The 13,149-nt window shown below is 40.3% G+C and overlaps 1 pseudogene; it reads left to right on the top strand.

Moving 5' to 3' along the window:
* The first annotated feature begins 927 nt into the window (after positions 1-927).
* Positions 928-1,909, top strand: LOC118842385 (annotated as a pseudogene).
* Positions 1,910-13,149: the final 11,240 nt, after the last annotated feature.

Below are 13,149 nucleotides of genomic sequence, written 5' to 3' on the forward strand. Positions count from 1 at the left end.
CCTACAATGCGATATATTTTAGCCATCTGTATTAGTATCTTATCCCCCCAACTATATCAACTAATAAGCTCCTTGAGAGCACATCTTCTCTGAACTTTGTGTCTCCCTAGTACATAGCACAATTCTCCATACACAGTAGGTGCTTAATAAATGTTGGTTATATGGTATTATATCTTTTGTCAGTCCATGTTTCCTAACTTTTTGGTTCAGAAAACATGCATAGGCGATTGAATTGGGAAATGTCTTTTTCCAAAGCCTCATGTACTGAAGGGAGAGTCTTCTTAATTAAATGTTAATGGACTATGTCATATAATTGTCCTATCCCCACCATCCCTAGCACATTGCTGGGCATATGTCCAAACCTACTTTAAACTGTCACGTAAATGAAATTATTTCATTAGGTATGCCTCTCACTGCCCTCTTCTCAACCAGCCAGTGACTATTTCCAGAGCACCTACTATGGTTGAATGGTGTCCCAGCTTTCAGTTTGCCTTCGCAGGTGGGATGTGCTGTTCCAGGAAAGTGATTGACAAGTCAAAGACGTTTCAAACAGTGAGTCTGGAGTGAAAGACTCCAGTTACTTCCATTCAGCCCATTAGACTAAAGATACAGCTCGATAAGGAGTGCTGGAGAAACCTAGAGGCAGCCCAAATTCACACATGGCCCAGTAGAGAGGAGTGATGCTGAATTGTGCTAATGGGGAGACCATGACCACAGCATGAACACCACCAGTGCTTCATGAACACCACCATCTCACCAGAGATGAGCTAGAGCCATTCAAGATTGGGAAGGCCAAAGATAAATGGATTAAATGGAGTTTCAGAGGAAAACATGAAGACCTCTATGACTTGAATCAGGGTTAAATGAGCAGAACTAAAACAATACTATTAAAGATAACTTTGAAAGACTGTAGAGTTGACCGACACAATGGCTAATCATAATTCCAGACAACTGCAGATAAAGTATACTGCTCATCTTCTCCCAGAGACAATGGACTTAAAATTCAGAATGAGATACATTTTTACATGAACTACGTAGGAATTTGTTTTGTTTGACTATGTGTATTTGTTACAAGATTTTTTTTTCTTTCTTTTTTGTGTTGTTCAATTGTAGAGTGGGGGGAGTGGGAGAGAGAACATAAATGCTTGTTATTTGGGAAAAAACACAAATTTTTTTTCAAAGTGTAGCCTGAAAAAAAATCAGGCATTCTAAAGAACAAATTGACCCCAGGATAGTAGAAAGAGACTTTGAAATGGAAATGGAAATCTCTAGCAGCTGGAAGATCAGACCAAGAAACAGCAGAAAGCCACAATGGAAAACATTGATGCTGGTCTGGCCATGTCCATCTCAGCTATGAAGAAGATCTCTTCTGATCGCCTGTCCAATCTACTTTGTGAGCAAAACCAGGAATCTTTTAACATGACAACAGCCCTAGATACAGTCATGAAACATATGGATGCTTTTAATTAGGAAAAAGTATATCAGATCCATAAGACCATACTTGGGCTTTTTCAAAAAACTGGCAGTATCTCCTTCACTTTCAACATGGCAGTGAAATAGCAGGTCTCTGGGAGATTCAGGACGAGGTAGAAAAATATTAGGAGAAAGAAAAGCCAGGGTCAGCACTAGCAAAACTCCACCAGGTAGACAGAGCTTCAGCCTATGAAGACTGACTTTGAAGCCAAAAACAATGGTGCCTGGTTTTTACAGCAGCCCTCTTGACTACTTCCAGCCAAGTTTTGGGGTCACTGACCCAGAGCCAGCGTGTATACTATAATGATATGTACGAGATCTTCAGGGGCTTACCTCAATGGCTCTGCCAGTCTGGTTATACAGATGAGCACAGGAGCTGGAAAATAAGGCCAAACTACATGAGTTTCAAGCCCTTTCTTTCATGGCTAATGACTGACCTCCAGACTGAAACCTCCCTGGGGCAGAGACCCTCACACCATATCCACCTGTCTACTCTCAGGCTTAGCAAAGCCAGTGGTAAAGGACAATGGTTATTACAAAAGAAGGAGCAGAGGAAGAACCACTGTGCCACCTAGCTGCCTGTCTCTAGAATACATGCCATATTCTCACAGCACCATGACTTTGGTTAAGATGCTCCCTGTTCAGGGCCACTCTCTCTTTCCCCATCTTCAGATGCTAGCATGGAATAATGGCTAGAGTGTTGGACTTAGCATTGCTAATACCCAGGTTCAAATCCAGCTTCTAACACTGAATACTTATATGACCCAGAGCAAGTTATTGAGCCTCTTTGGGTTTCAGGCTCTTCATCTATAAAACAGAAATTTAAATTTATCACTGTCCCTTGGACAATGAACTTAGCACAGTGCCTGGCACATAGTAGGTGCTTAATAAATATTGACTGATTGATCTAACCCACCTGTTGGAGAAAGAACTGCCCCCCCTTCCAACTTCCAATTTGCAGACAGGCTTACTTAGTGACACATCTCAACATCCCAGCTCTAAGCCAGCTGGGGCTTCCCAGAGAGAGGTATACTAGGCAATAAAGTTGGATGATTTGCTTAGGAGAAATGACCATAGGGGCTCTTCGTTGCAACATAACAGTCCCTCATAGAACAGTTTCCTATCCCAGTTCAGAGCAGTAGGTAACTTCACACCATCAGCAGCAGGTGTATGAGCAAATCCACTCAGGCTAGAGCCAGGACATTGAAGCCTTGGGTTTTTTTTTTAGGTCAGGGAGTTATTTGGCTTTTAGGTTACCTGGTGTGCTTGTTTATTTTATAGTTGTGCCTTAATACCTTAATCTTGATTCTAAGGTGGTAGACCTGTCACCCTGAAACCTGTTTAGTCCATAGGCTAGATTGTAACTTCAAACTTCACAGAACAAATTCCTTTAATAAAAGGATTTGTAAGACTTGGACTCAGTCAAAAGGCTGTACCCAAGAACTTAGAAGGCCACATGTGGCCTTGAGGCAGCAGGTTCTACACCCCTGAGAGAGGTAAGACAAATAACAGAACCATGAGGACAACAGAGACAAAGTAAAGCTGCTGTCTTCTTTGACCTGCCGAATCAGGGAGAAAGGAACCTCCCCAGAGTTCCAGGTGTTATAGCTAGTTTTATGTTCTTTCCAGTCTTCTTCCTGTGCCTGAATTAAGCAGAAGCCAAGAGTTCTGAGTTTTCCAGACCTTTTGGGGCCTGAGAATCAGTTTAAAATGTAAATATTTTTATAGCAGCTCTCTTTGTGGTGGCAAAGAACTGGATACTGAGGGGATACTTGTCAACTGGGGAATGGCTAAATAAGTTGCAGTATATAATTGTGATAGGATACTACTGTGCTATAAGAAATAACGAGCTAATTGATTTTAGAAAAACAGGAAAGACTTGCATAAAATAATGAAGAGTGAAATGAGCAGAACCAAGAGAATACTGTGCATAGTGACGGCAATATTGTTCCAAGAACAACTTTGAAGATCTAAGTTGTTTTGAGTGTTAGAAACACTCAAATCAACTACAAAGGACCTAGGAAGGAAGATGCTATACACGTCCAGAGAAAAACTGATAAATAGAAGCGTGTATAGTGTGGTTTTACATATAGGTATATATTTGTGTCTAATGGTAGCCATCTCAGGGGTGGGGGGGTGGAAGGAAAAAAGGAGAAAAAAGATGCTAACTGCCTTCAGAGAAACAGATGATAGGAGGAAATAAGCATAGTACAGTCTTACATGTATGTATATGAGTACATGTCTCTATATTTATAGATATCTATGCATATGTATATATATATATATATATATCCACACTTGATTGTAGCCTTCTTTAGGGTGAGGAGGGGAGGGAAGAGAGAGGGGAAAATAAAGTAAAAAGTGCTCAGTAGAAAACAAAAGAAAACCAACGAGGAAGCAAAGAAAAGCTGGGCAGCTTTGAAAATAATGTGCAATATTTATTACATGGGTTTTCTTGAAATGGAAATTTATTGTTTTGTATCAAATCCTTTCTTATGTTCTCTTGTGTACATGGCAATGTTTTTTTTTCTTTTATCATTTTGTATTTTAGTGTAGAATAAAAATTTACCAAAAAAATAGCATGGAAAGGATATTCAACAAGAATATAGAATTGATTCCTTTGGGTACTTATTCCCCTGCCTCCACCTTCATTAATGTGTTCTACCCTTTCAGCAGTGTGTATCAAGCCTGAGGAGTCCACCATTTCTTGTGAGCTAAGTTTTTACTCTTAGGTAAACAGGAAAATATTAACAATTCAAGCTTTAGTCCCTTGTACCAATTCAGCTTCAAAGATGGTTTTATTGTCTTTTGGGGAAAAAAAACAACCCAGCTTATGTGGGGTAGATGTTGTTCCTATCACAAACTCAGCGAGGGATATATTACAAATGATTTTACTTTCATTTTACCGTTTGTAAAATCAAAGCTGAGAGAGATAAAACGGCCTGTCTGATGTCACACAACCGACAAACGACAGAGCTAGGACTGAAACACGGTCTTCTGATTCCCAATCCAGCGATTCATCCCCCTCAGCTAGGACTGCTTTTGATTGCACCACAACTAATTCCACTATTCTTGCTCTCAGAGTGTCAGCGTCTAAAGGTTTTAAGCCATCGGAGGCCATTAGTGAAATCCGATTCAACAATCGTTTATAGATGTGCCTTCTTCCCTTCCTCGCATACACTGTCAAATTCGGTTGAAGCATCGATGTTTAGTTTTGCCAAACTGTTTTCTCTTTATCTCTTATTCTTTCTTATAAGGGATGGTTCTCTGGGTGGAGAAGGAAAAGGGATATATTGTAAAATTAAGGTGGTGTTAAAACCACAAATATCAATGAATTTTAAAAACTCAGATATTTATTAAGTGAATTGATGTCCATGTTACAGGCCAGCAGAGTACAGGAAAAAAAGAATACTGGCTTTAGAGTCAGAGGCCCAGGGTTGAACTTTAGCTTTCGATGCTTGCTGCTTGTGTGATACTGTATGAATGACTTCTCCTTCCTTGGCCTCAGTTTCTTCATCTGTAAAATGAGGAAGATGAACTAAATGACCTCCGAAATCCTTTCAAACTCCAGATCTATTATCCTATAACTATTAAAGCCTTCTCAGCCAGTATTCATCATACATCCCTTTGTTGTCATTTAAGGAAGGCACTTTTATTGAAACACAGTGTAGGATAACCTGGTGGCTAGCGTGTTGGCCTTAGAATCAGTTCACCTTCGTTCAATTCCTGCCCTGGATACTTACTAAAGGTGTGGTCATGGGAAAGTCATTTAAACTCCCTGAGCTTCAGTTTCCTCATCTGTAAAACAGGGATAATAATACTTGGACTAGCCACTAGCCACCTAGGGTTGCTGTGAAAGAAATGTTCTGTAAAGCTTAAACTGTCTATAAATATGAGTTACTATTATTTAACACAGCATCACGATGATATTTTATTCCTGACTACAGGGACTTTCAGGTGCTTTACGGTTGCAACAGTAGCCACCAGTGAAAAGAATAATGTCCTGTTGCTGCTGTTGAGTTGTTTCAGTCGGGTCTGACTCTTCGTGACCCTATCTGCGGTTTTCTTGGCAAAGACACTGGACTGGTTTGCCATTTCCTTTTCCAGATCATTTTACAGATGAGGCACCTGAGGTGAACAGGGTTAAGTGACTCACCCAGGGTCACACAGCTAGTAAGTGAGGCTGGATTTGAACTCAGGAAGAGGAGTCTTCCTGACCTCAGGCCTAGCACTCTATCCACTGCACCACTTAGCTGCCCTACATATAATGTCCTGCACAGAGTCCAAATAGAAGAAAGATTCTGTACTGATGGGAAAGATGTCTAGGTCTTGATTGAATTGAACCTGAGCATATCACAAGGCCTTGTCAGTAAAATCCATACTCACTGAAAAAAGGGCTGGTCTAACCATTCACACTGAAGAACAAAATTGATGAATAGCCCATAGTGCCCAGATTACAATACATAATTCAATGCACAAACCACTGCATTTGGCCATCTTAGACAGGTGATATTAATAGACAGCAAACTGTACTTAGCCAAGACTAAGTTTAAAATTGTAGAGGACTTCAGAGCTGTAACTGAGGGGTTAAATGACTCGCTCAGGATCTCACAGATAGCAAGTGGAAGAACCAAGATTCAAAGCCAGTCCCTCTGACACCAATTCCAGTCGTTTGTTTTTCCACTATATCTTGACTCTATGATGTTTGTCAGGTTGCATTGAAGTGGAAGTAAAGAGAGAGAGGAATAACATACGGATGTCCGGAGTGCACACTAGGAAAAAGAACCAAAGGAAGCCCTCCAGGGTGTTGAGCACATCCTCTATGGAGTATTGAAAGATATCGACAAGAATCACTTCAGATGAAAAGGTATGACTAGATTTCAAGGGGGCGGGGCACGTCCTGATTTGATATCTAAAGGTTTACTATATTTATAGATATCTATGCATATAGATACCTACACATATGTGTGTGTGTGTGTGTCCACACTTAATTCTAGCCTTCTCAGGGTGGAGAGGGGAGGGAAGGAAAGGGGGAAGTAAAGTAAAAAGTGCACAGCAGAAAACAAAAGAAAACCAACAAGAAAGCAAAGAAAAGCCAGGCAGCTTTGAAAATAATGTGCAGCATTTATTATATGGGTTTTCTTGAAATGGAAATTCATTGTTTTGTATCAAATCCTTTCTTATGTTCTCTTGTGTCCTGTAACTCAGGGTTACAACGTACTTCCACGTACATTGTCTCATTTGAGCTTTTCAGAAAGTGTGATGACAGTCATTATTATCCCCATTCTATAGATGAGAAAACTGAAGATCAATGAGGCAAAGGAATTTGCCCAAAGTCACACAGCTTATAAATGAAAGGGCCTGGATTTGAGCCTCAGTCTTTTGCTGCCAAGTTCAGAGCTCTATCTACTATATCAATCTACAAGAAAGGACAAAGTAACCCCAAAGATCAGGACCACAGAAATGTGCCTTTAAACCTGGGCATATGACATAAAGTGGCAGCCTGTCAAAAGCCTGATTACTGGGCTAACATGCATCAAATATATTATGATAACCTACTATCAAAGTCTCCCACATATATACATTTTGTTGTTATTATTAATAGACAGAATTTGACTTCTCCGATCACAGTGAAAGCAAGTCTAATTTTTAACCCCCTCCAAATCTCTTGGGGGGTTAAAGTCTAATCCCTGGGTTCACCTCCTCTACGCCAAGTCAAACTGCTCTCCTTACAGTCGCCTGAACCTCAGAAACTTCCCTTAATTCTGTTTTTACAGTTTCCTGGCGTACACTGAAGGATAAATGTGCAGGAGAGGCTTCTCTGCCCTCTCGTGTTCAACCTTGTTGCTTAATCTTCTCCGGGTTTCTCATTTCTTCATTCATTTTCTCTAAAAGCCCCAACATTTCCTCTCACATCCCTCCTACCCCTCTCCAAAGACAGGAGTTCAATCAAGTGGCACAGAGCTTGTGCCCACACATCTAGGCTGCTGCTGCTGGTTTTTTTTTTTGAGTGAAAATTAGAGTCATATAGTCCCAGAAGGAAAAAGAAAAAAAGAAACGGAAAAAAGTAGAAAACTTGGAGGAAAATGTTTTGGTTGATTTTTAAAATGCTTTTTTGTCTTCTATAACCCTCTCCTCCAGGGGTAGGGGGAGAGAGGGGAAGAAGGGCAGAGAGAGAGAAAGATAGAAAGAGAGAGAGGGAAGGAGGGAGAGGGAGAGAGAATTTGGTCAGGAGGTAAAAGACATTCTGAATGTTTCCATCCCCCACCCCATCCAAACTCGTTTCCTAGTAAACCCATTAACATATGATATGCTGCATATAGCTACAAGCCAATTCCATTATTAATCTTGCAGCAGGAATACTGCCCCAGCCAGAGTTCTATTACTACTACGTTCATCTATATTTCAGAGGAAAGAGGAGAGAGAGGGAATTACCACACTCACCCTCCTGTGAATCCTTAAAACATTTATTGCCTTAACCAAACTTAGAATACACTACTTTATACAGGGAGTCCCTGTTTTTCACTGCAAGTTATTCTTGGAAAATGCTTTGGATATTCCTAGCAAAACCACAAAAGATAGCTTTTCTCCCCATGCTGTTATACAGTTAGAAAAGTTGCTTTTAAGCCTGCCATTGCCCTCACCACCACAAGATGGCAGAACTACCTTGTCAATAAGGTGAAACTGTGGCTAACTGCTGGAAACTGACAAGTAACAGCTAAATGGCATCTCAAAGAAGGCTTTTACAAATCACTTTCAGTTAATCAGATTAAGTAATTGAAAAAGACAAAAAACACAGCTAATATGGAAATACATTCTGCATGATTTCACATGCATAATTGATATTCAATTGCTTACCTTCTCAATGAATGGGGGAGGGTAGGTGGGAAAGAATTTGGAACTCAAGATTTAAAAAAAATGAATGTTAAAATAAAGGATCATTATTTTTTAAAAAGAAATGAAAATGGGAAAAAAAGAAAGAACAGCCTGATTTGTTACTAAGGGTATTTATTTATTTTTGTTTATGACTGCATCTTTCCTTCCTAAAGAAATAGTAGGGTTCAGGAGGGATTACAGCATAGATATATGACCCTAATGTCTAGGGCTGGAAGAGACTTCTGAGGCCATCTAACCCAACCTCCTCATAATGAGGCTGAGGCCCAGGGAAGAAAAAGCCTTGGTTATCCCTCATCAGAGGTGGAGTTTGAACTCGATGCTCAGACTCCAAAGCTAGTGATTCTTCCACTGTACCAAGCTGAAGAGGCTCCACATTAGATATAATCCTTCTTTCACATTCCTACAGGGCCTCACAGTATGAATACTTATTCCACAGATGCGAATCTAAACACTTCTATCCTTTTTCTCCCAGTGTGATTCTCGTCCCTGTAATTTTATAAATCCTTCATAGAAGGTCTACCAACCCAATATATTAGATGCCTTCCTCTGGTTCTTTTAATATTTTGTAGATACAAGTGTAGGTTTCTGGCTGGCCAGCTATCATCCCACATTCTTACTGAATGACTGGTCCAGCTCATTTTTCAGCCATACTTGTCCTTGATGTTTTTCATACCATTTCTTATATATGTCACCATAGTGATATGTTTCAGCCTGATTTTGTCTACTACTCACCTTTCCATTGTCCTTTCAATCACCTACAACTTTGAGTCTTCTGGGATTGTTATGTTCTGTGATTTCAGAACTATTCACATATGACTAAGAGATTTGGGGGGTTAAAAAAAAGATTGGTTTCTGGAACATCAAGTGACTTGAAATAATTAAAAGTGCTATGTAGCATATATAATCAGTATCATATTGCTTGCCTTTTCAAGGAGTCCTGAGGGAGAGGTGTGAGGGAGGGAGAGAATTTGGAACTCAAAATTTTAAAAAATGAATGTCAAATTTTTAATGTAATTAGGAAATTTTTAAAGACATATGTGTGTGTGTGTGTGTGTGTGTGTATGTATATATGTTGCTGTGTAGTTTCCCCAAATTCAGCCTGATCTATTCATTGTGGGCACAGCTTGGTGTCACTCCAATGAGGAAAAGAGCAGCAAACACGGAGGAGCAAACTCTTGCCCTAGCTTTCCCTTTTCTAAGGTTCCTCCAAGGGCAGTATTATGTCACACTATCTATATAAGTCCCTGGGGAGAGACAGAAGCCCACCGGAGAAGGACGTCTATTGACTCTGCATGGGCTCCAAGGTAAGTTCTTCCTGTGCGCTATGCTCTGTAAATAAACATCTATGATCTCAAGCCTTATAAGCATAAGTGCTCGTAAGAGATATGATGACTACCTGCCAGATAGTGGGTCCACATGAAGTGGGGCAATATGCTTGATAACTGGGAGGTCCTCTAAGATTTTCTATGTGCCAGGAGGGAGCCTATGACCAAGGGAGGGAAAATATTATATATACATACATACATATATACACACACAGACATACACATTTTATGTTTGTATATATATATACATATGCATATGTACATATATGTGTATACACGCATACACATACAGTTTTCATTCACTTTGTTTTTACTTAGGCTGATCTTTTTTGAATGATGGTGGCTGTCCTTAAGGAGGTCTGATAGTACTTAATGTAAATGAAGAACAGGAATATCTAGAGAATCTTGACATCAATCGAGAATCCCTCTTCAGTGTGGACTCCGCATAAGATCATCCACAAACTTCTCAGCCAATAAAAGCATATGTCTCCCTATTTGATACTCACTCCAAGTTGATATTCACTGAATTGTTAAAGTTCTTACTGCAGTTGATTCTGTCACAGTATATCTTTATAGATATTATAGAATATGAGATAAATTGCTGGAAGAGAGATTTTTTGAAATAAACAAGCGGACAAGGTAAGATCATATATTCTTTACACCTCTCAGTTTGTTCTATAACTATAAAGATGAATAGATCATTTCTATATGATGTGAGATCGGCAAATAAGAACTCTGTCTTGAGAGGAACAAACCTTCATTAAGTACCTACTATGTGTCAGGCACTGTGCTAAGCACTTCGCAAACAGTGTCTCAATTGATCCTCGCAACAACCCTGGCAGGCAAGTGCTATTGCCATCCTCATTTTCCATTTGAGGGAACCAAGGCAATCAGACCTTACAGTGCTTTACCCAGGGTCACATTGCTACTATGGGTCACACAGTCATTATGGGTCAGAGTCAGAACTTGAACCCGGGGGTCCCTGACTTTGACGTCAGCTCTCTCATACCTGGGACCACGCTGCCTCTCAAAGATGTTACAGAAGACATAATAGGCTCATGAATTACTAGTTTCCTGATAAACTCCTGATCACTTTTTATTTTTGCAAAAGTGACTTTTCCATCCTTTTAAATATTCTCCCTTTTGAGAGACAGATCATGAAAACCAATCCTAGAGTGCCTTTAAAATTATCTTGCCTCCTCCACAGATTTTCATATACATACAAACATACAATACATAGGTGTGTATAGATACATAGATGTGTACATGTATGCATATACACACATATATGTGCATATATTAAGATGCGTGTATATTTTAATCAGTTTCTTTTGTTCTTCCTGAATTTATCTGTTTAGTAGTTGGTTAGTTGGTCTTGAATTTTCCTGGATGAGTTTTATCAATCTAGATATAAGCAACTGATAAGATCCCAGAGTAGGACAATAGTATCCCAATGGCCTGGGTTGAAATCTAGGATGCAGCCCCAGCACTGGAAATACCTAATAGCCAACTTTAGGAGAATTTCTGCTTTTTCCCACCTCCATGCATTTGCCCAGGTTATCCCCCATGCCTAGTATGTGCTCTCTCATCATCTTTGCCTTCCAGAAACCTCTTCCTTCAAAGGTCAGATCATATACCCCCTACATTTCTATTTCTTCCTTCCTTTCTTCTTTCTTTCCTTCCCTCCTTCTTTCCTTCCTTCCTTCTTTTTCTCTTTCCTCACTCTTCTTCTTTATCTCCATTTCTCCCTCCTCCCACCCCAGTTTTCCTGGGCTGGTTTGTGTGAATCTCTCCTTTGCCTCCATCACACACTCTCGCTTGTATTATCTAATAGTAGATCTCGAGCTAGAAGGGCCTCTAGAGGTCATCTAGTCTAACCAGTTCATTTTGTAGACGAGGAAAATCAGGTCTAGAAAGGACGACCTAGGTAATGAGCAGCAGAGCCCAGCTCAGAGCCTTGATCCCTGACTTTGAATTCAGAACAGATTCCACTGTACAATGCTACTGATGTGTAGTTTTTCATCTTTGTCTCCCCAGAATCAAGCATAGTACCCTGCAGATAGAGAAGCCAAATACATGTTTATCAACTCAGCTAAACTGAACTCGATTCAGTGACTTCTGAGATACTGTGGAGGTATCATAAATGGATTTAGAAGGACCGAGGATAGATTTTTTTAATTGCCAAAAACTACCATTCTCTCATTCACGTAAAGTACAAATCTTATTGTGTCATTCTCCCAACTCAGTAAACCACTAGCTCTCTACTAGCTCTAGGATAAAATAGAAACTCCTGTTTTCCATTGGAATCTCTTCCCACACTGGCCCCATCCCATCTTTCCAGACCTCTCATGCCCCTTCCATGCACCCGTTGGTCCAGCCATCCTGGCACACGTAATGTTCCTCCCACAAGGCAGCCCATGTCCTGCATTTTGTCCCTTTGGTCTGCTCATCATCCCCATCCCTGAAATGCTCCCCCTCCTTAATTCCACATTTTGGAGTCCCTTGTTTCCTTCAAGCCTCCACCAAAGGGTTGCCTATTAAATGAAGCCTTTCCCAGCTTCCTCACCCACCCAGCCCTACTGCTCTCTCTCCCCTAACTACCATGTTTATTTTGTATATATCTGCTTATGCTCACACTGTCCCTGTTATCTCCCCTTTTAGAATGTAAACTCCTGGGGGGTAGAGAAGGCCTCTGTTTTGTCTCTGAATCTCCATGATTCAGCACAGTGCATGGTACATAATAGGTACTTAAGAAATGCTTTTTGACTGATGACTAAACAGCTCATGTCCTATTCCACTACCTTACTGAGGCCTCAAGGTGATCCCAGGATCAAAAAGTTATGCTATCAGAGTACAAGCTCTGGCAAGGTCTACTAAACTGGAAAAAATTAGAGCACAGGCCTGGGGACAGACTACCTCTGGATGTGCAGCTGAACTGTGTTTGGACTTGCTCAACTGTAGAAGGCTGGCCACAGAAGATCTGGGGGTTTTGGTTACAGCAGTTCTTGAAACTGTCTGAAGGTGTGGAGGATTGTGATCAGTACTAGGGGAGGGAGAACATCCACAGATAAAATCAAGTATCTTTTGAAGTATAAACCATGGGTATTACATATCACAATTGTTTAGAATTGTTTGCCCTGGATCACTCTTAAATAATTGATCACTATGAATATAAATACTGTTTATCAACTCCACAAGCCATATCCTGCCTAAGTATATTCATACAAGCCATGTATACCTACCTACTCGTGCTTGGAATACATGACCTCCTCATCTGTGTCTTAAAGAATGCTTCCCTTCCTTCAAGGCTCGGGTCAGGGTGCCTCCTCCTTCTCTGTGAAGCTTCCATAGATATCACAGAATCACTGAGTTGAAAGATTCAGGTTCAGTGACAAGAATGTTGGATTTGGAATCAGAGAAACTGAGTTCAAATACCAGCTCTGCCATTTACTAG

This window comes from Trichosurus vulpecula, chromosome 3 (assembly GCF_011100635.1).
Source record: "Trichosurus vulpecula isolate mTriVul1 chromosome 3, mTriVul1.pri, whole genome shotgun sequence".
Taxonomy (NCBI): Eukaryota; Metazoa; Chordata; class Mammalia; order Diprotodontia; family Phalangeridae; genus Trichosurus; species Trichosurus vulpecula.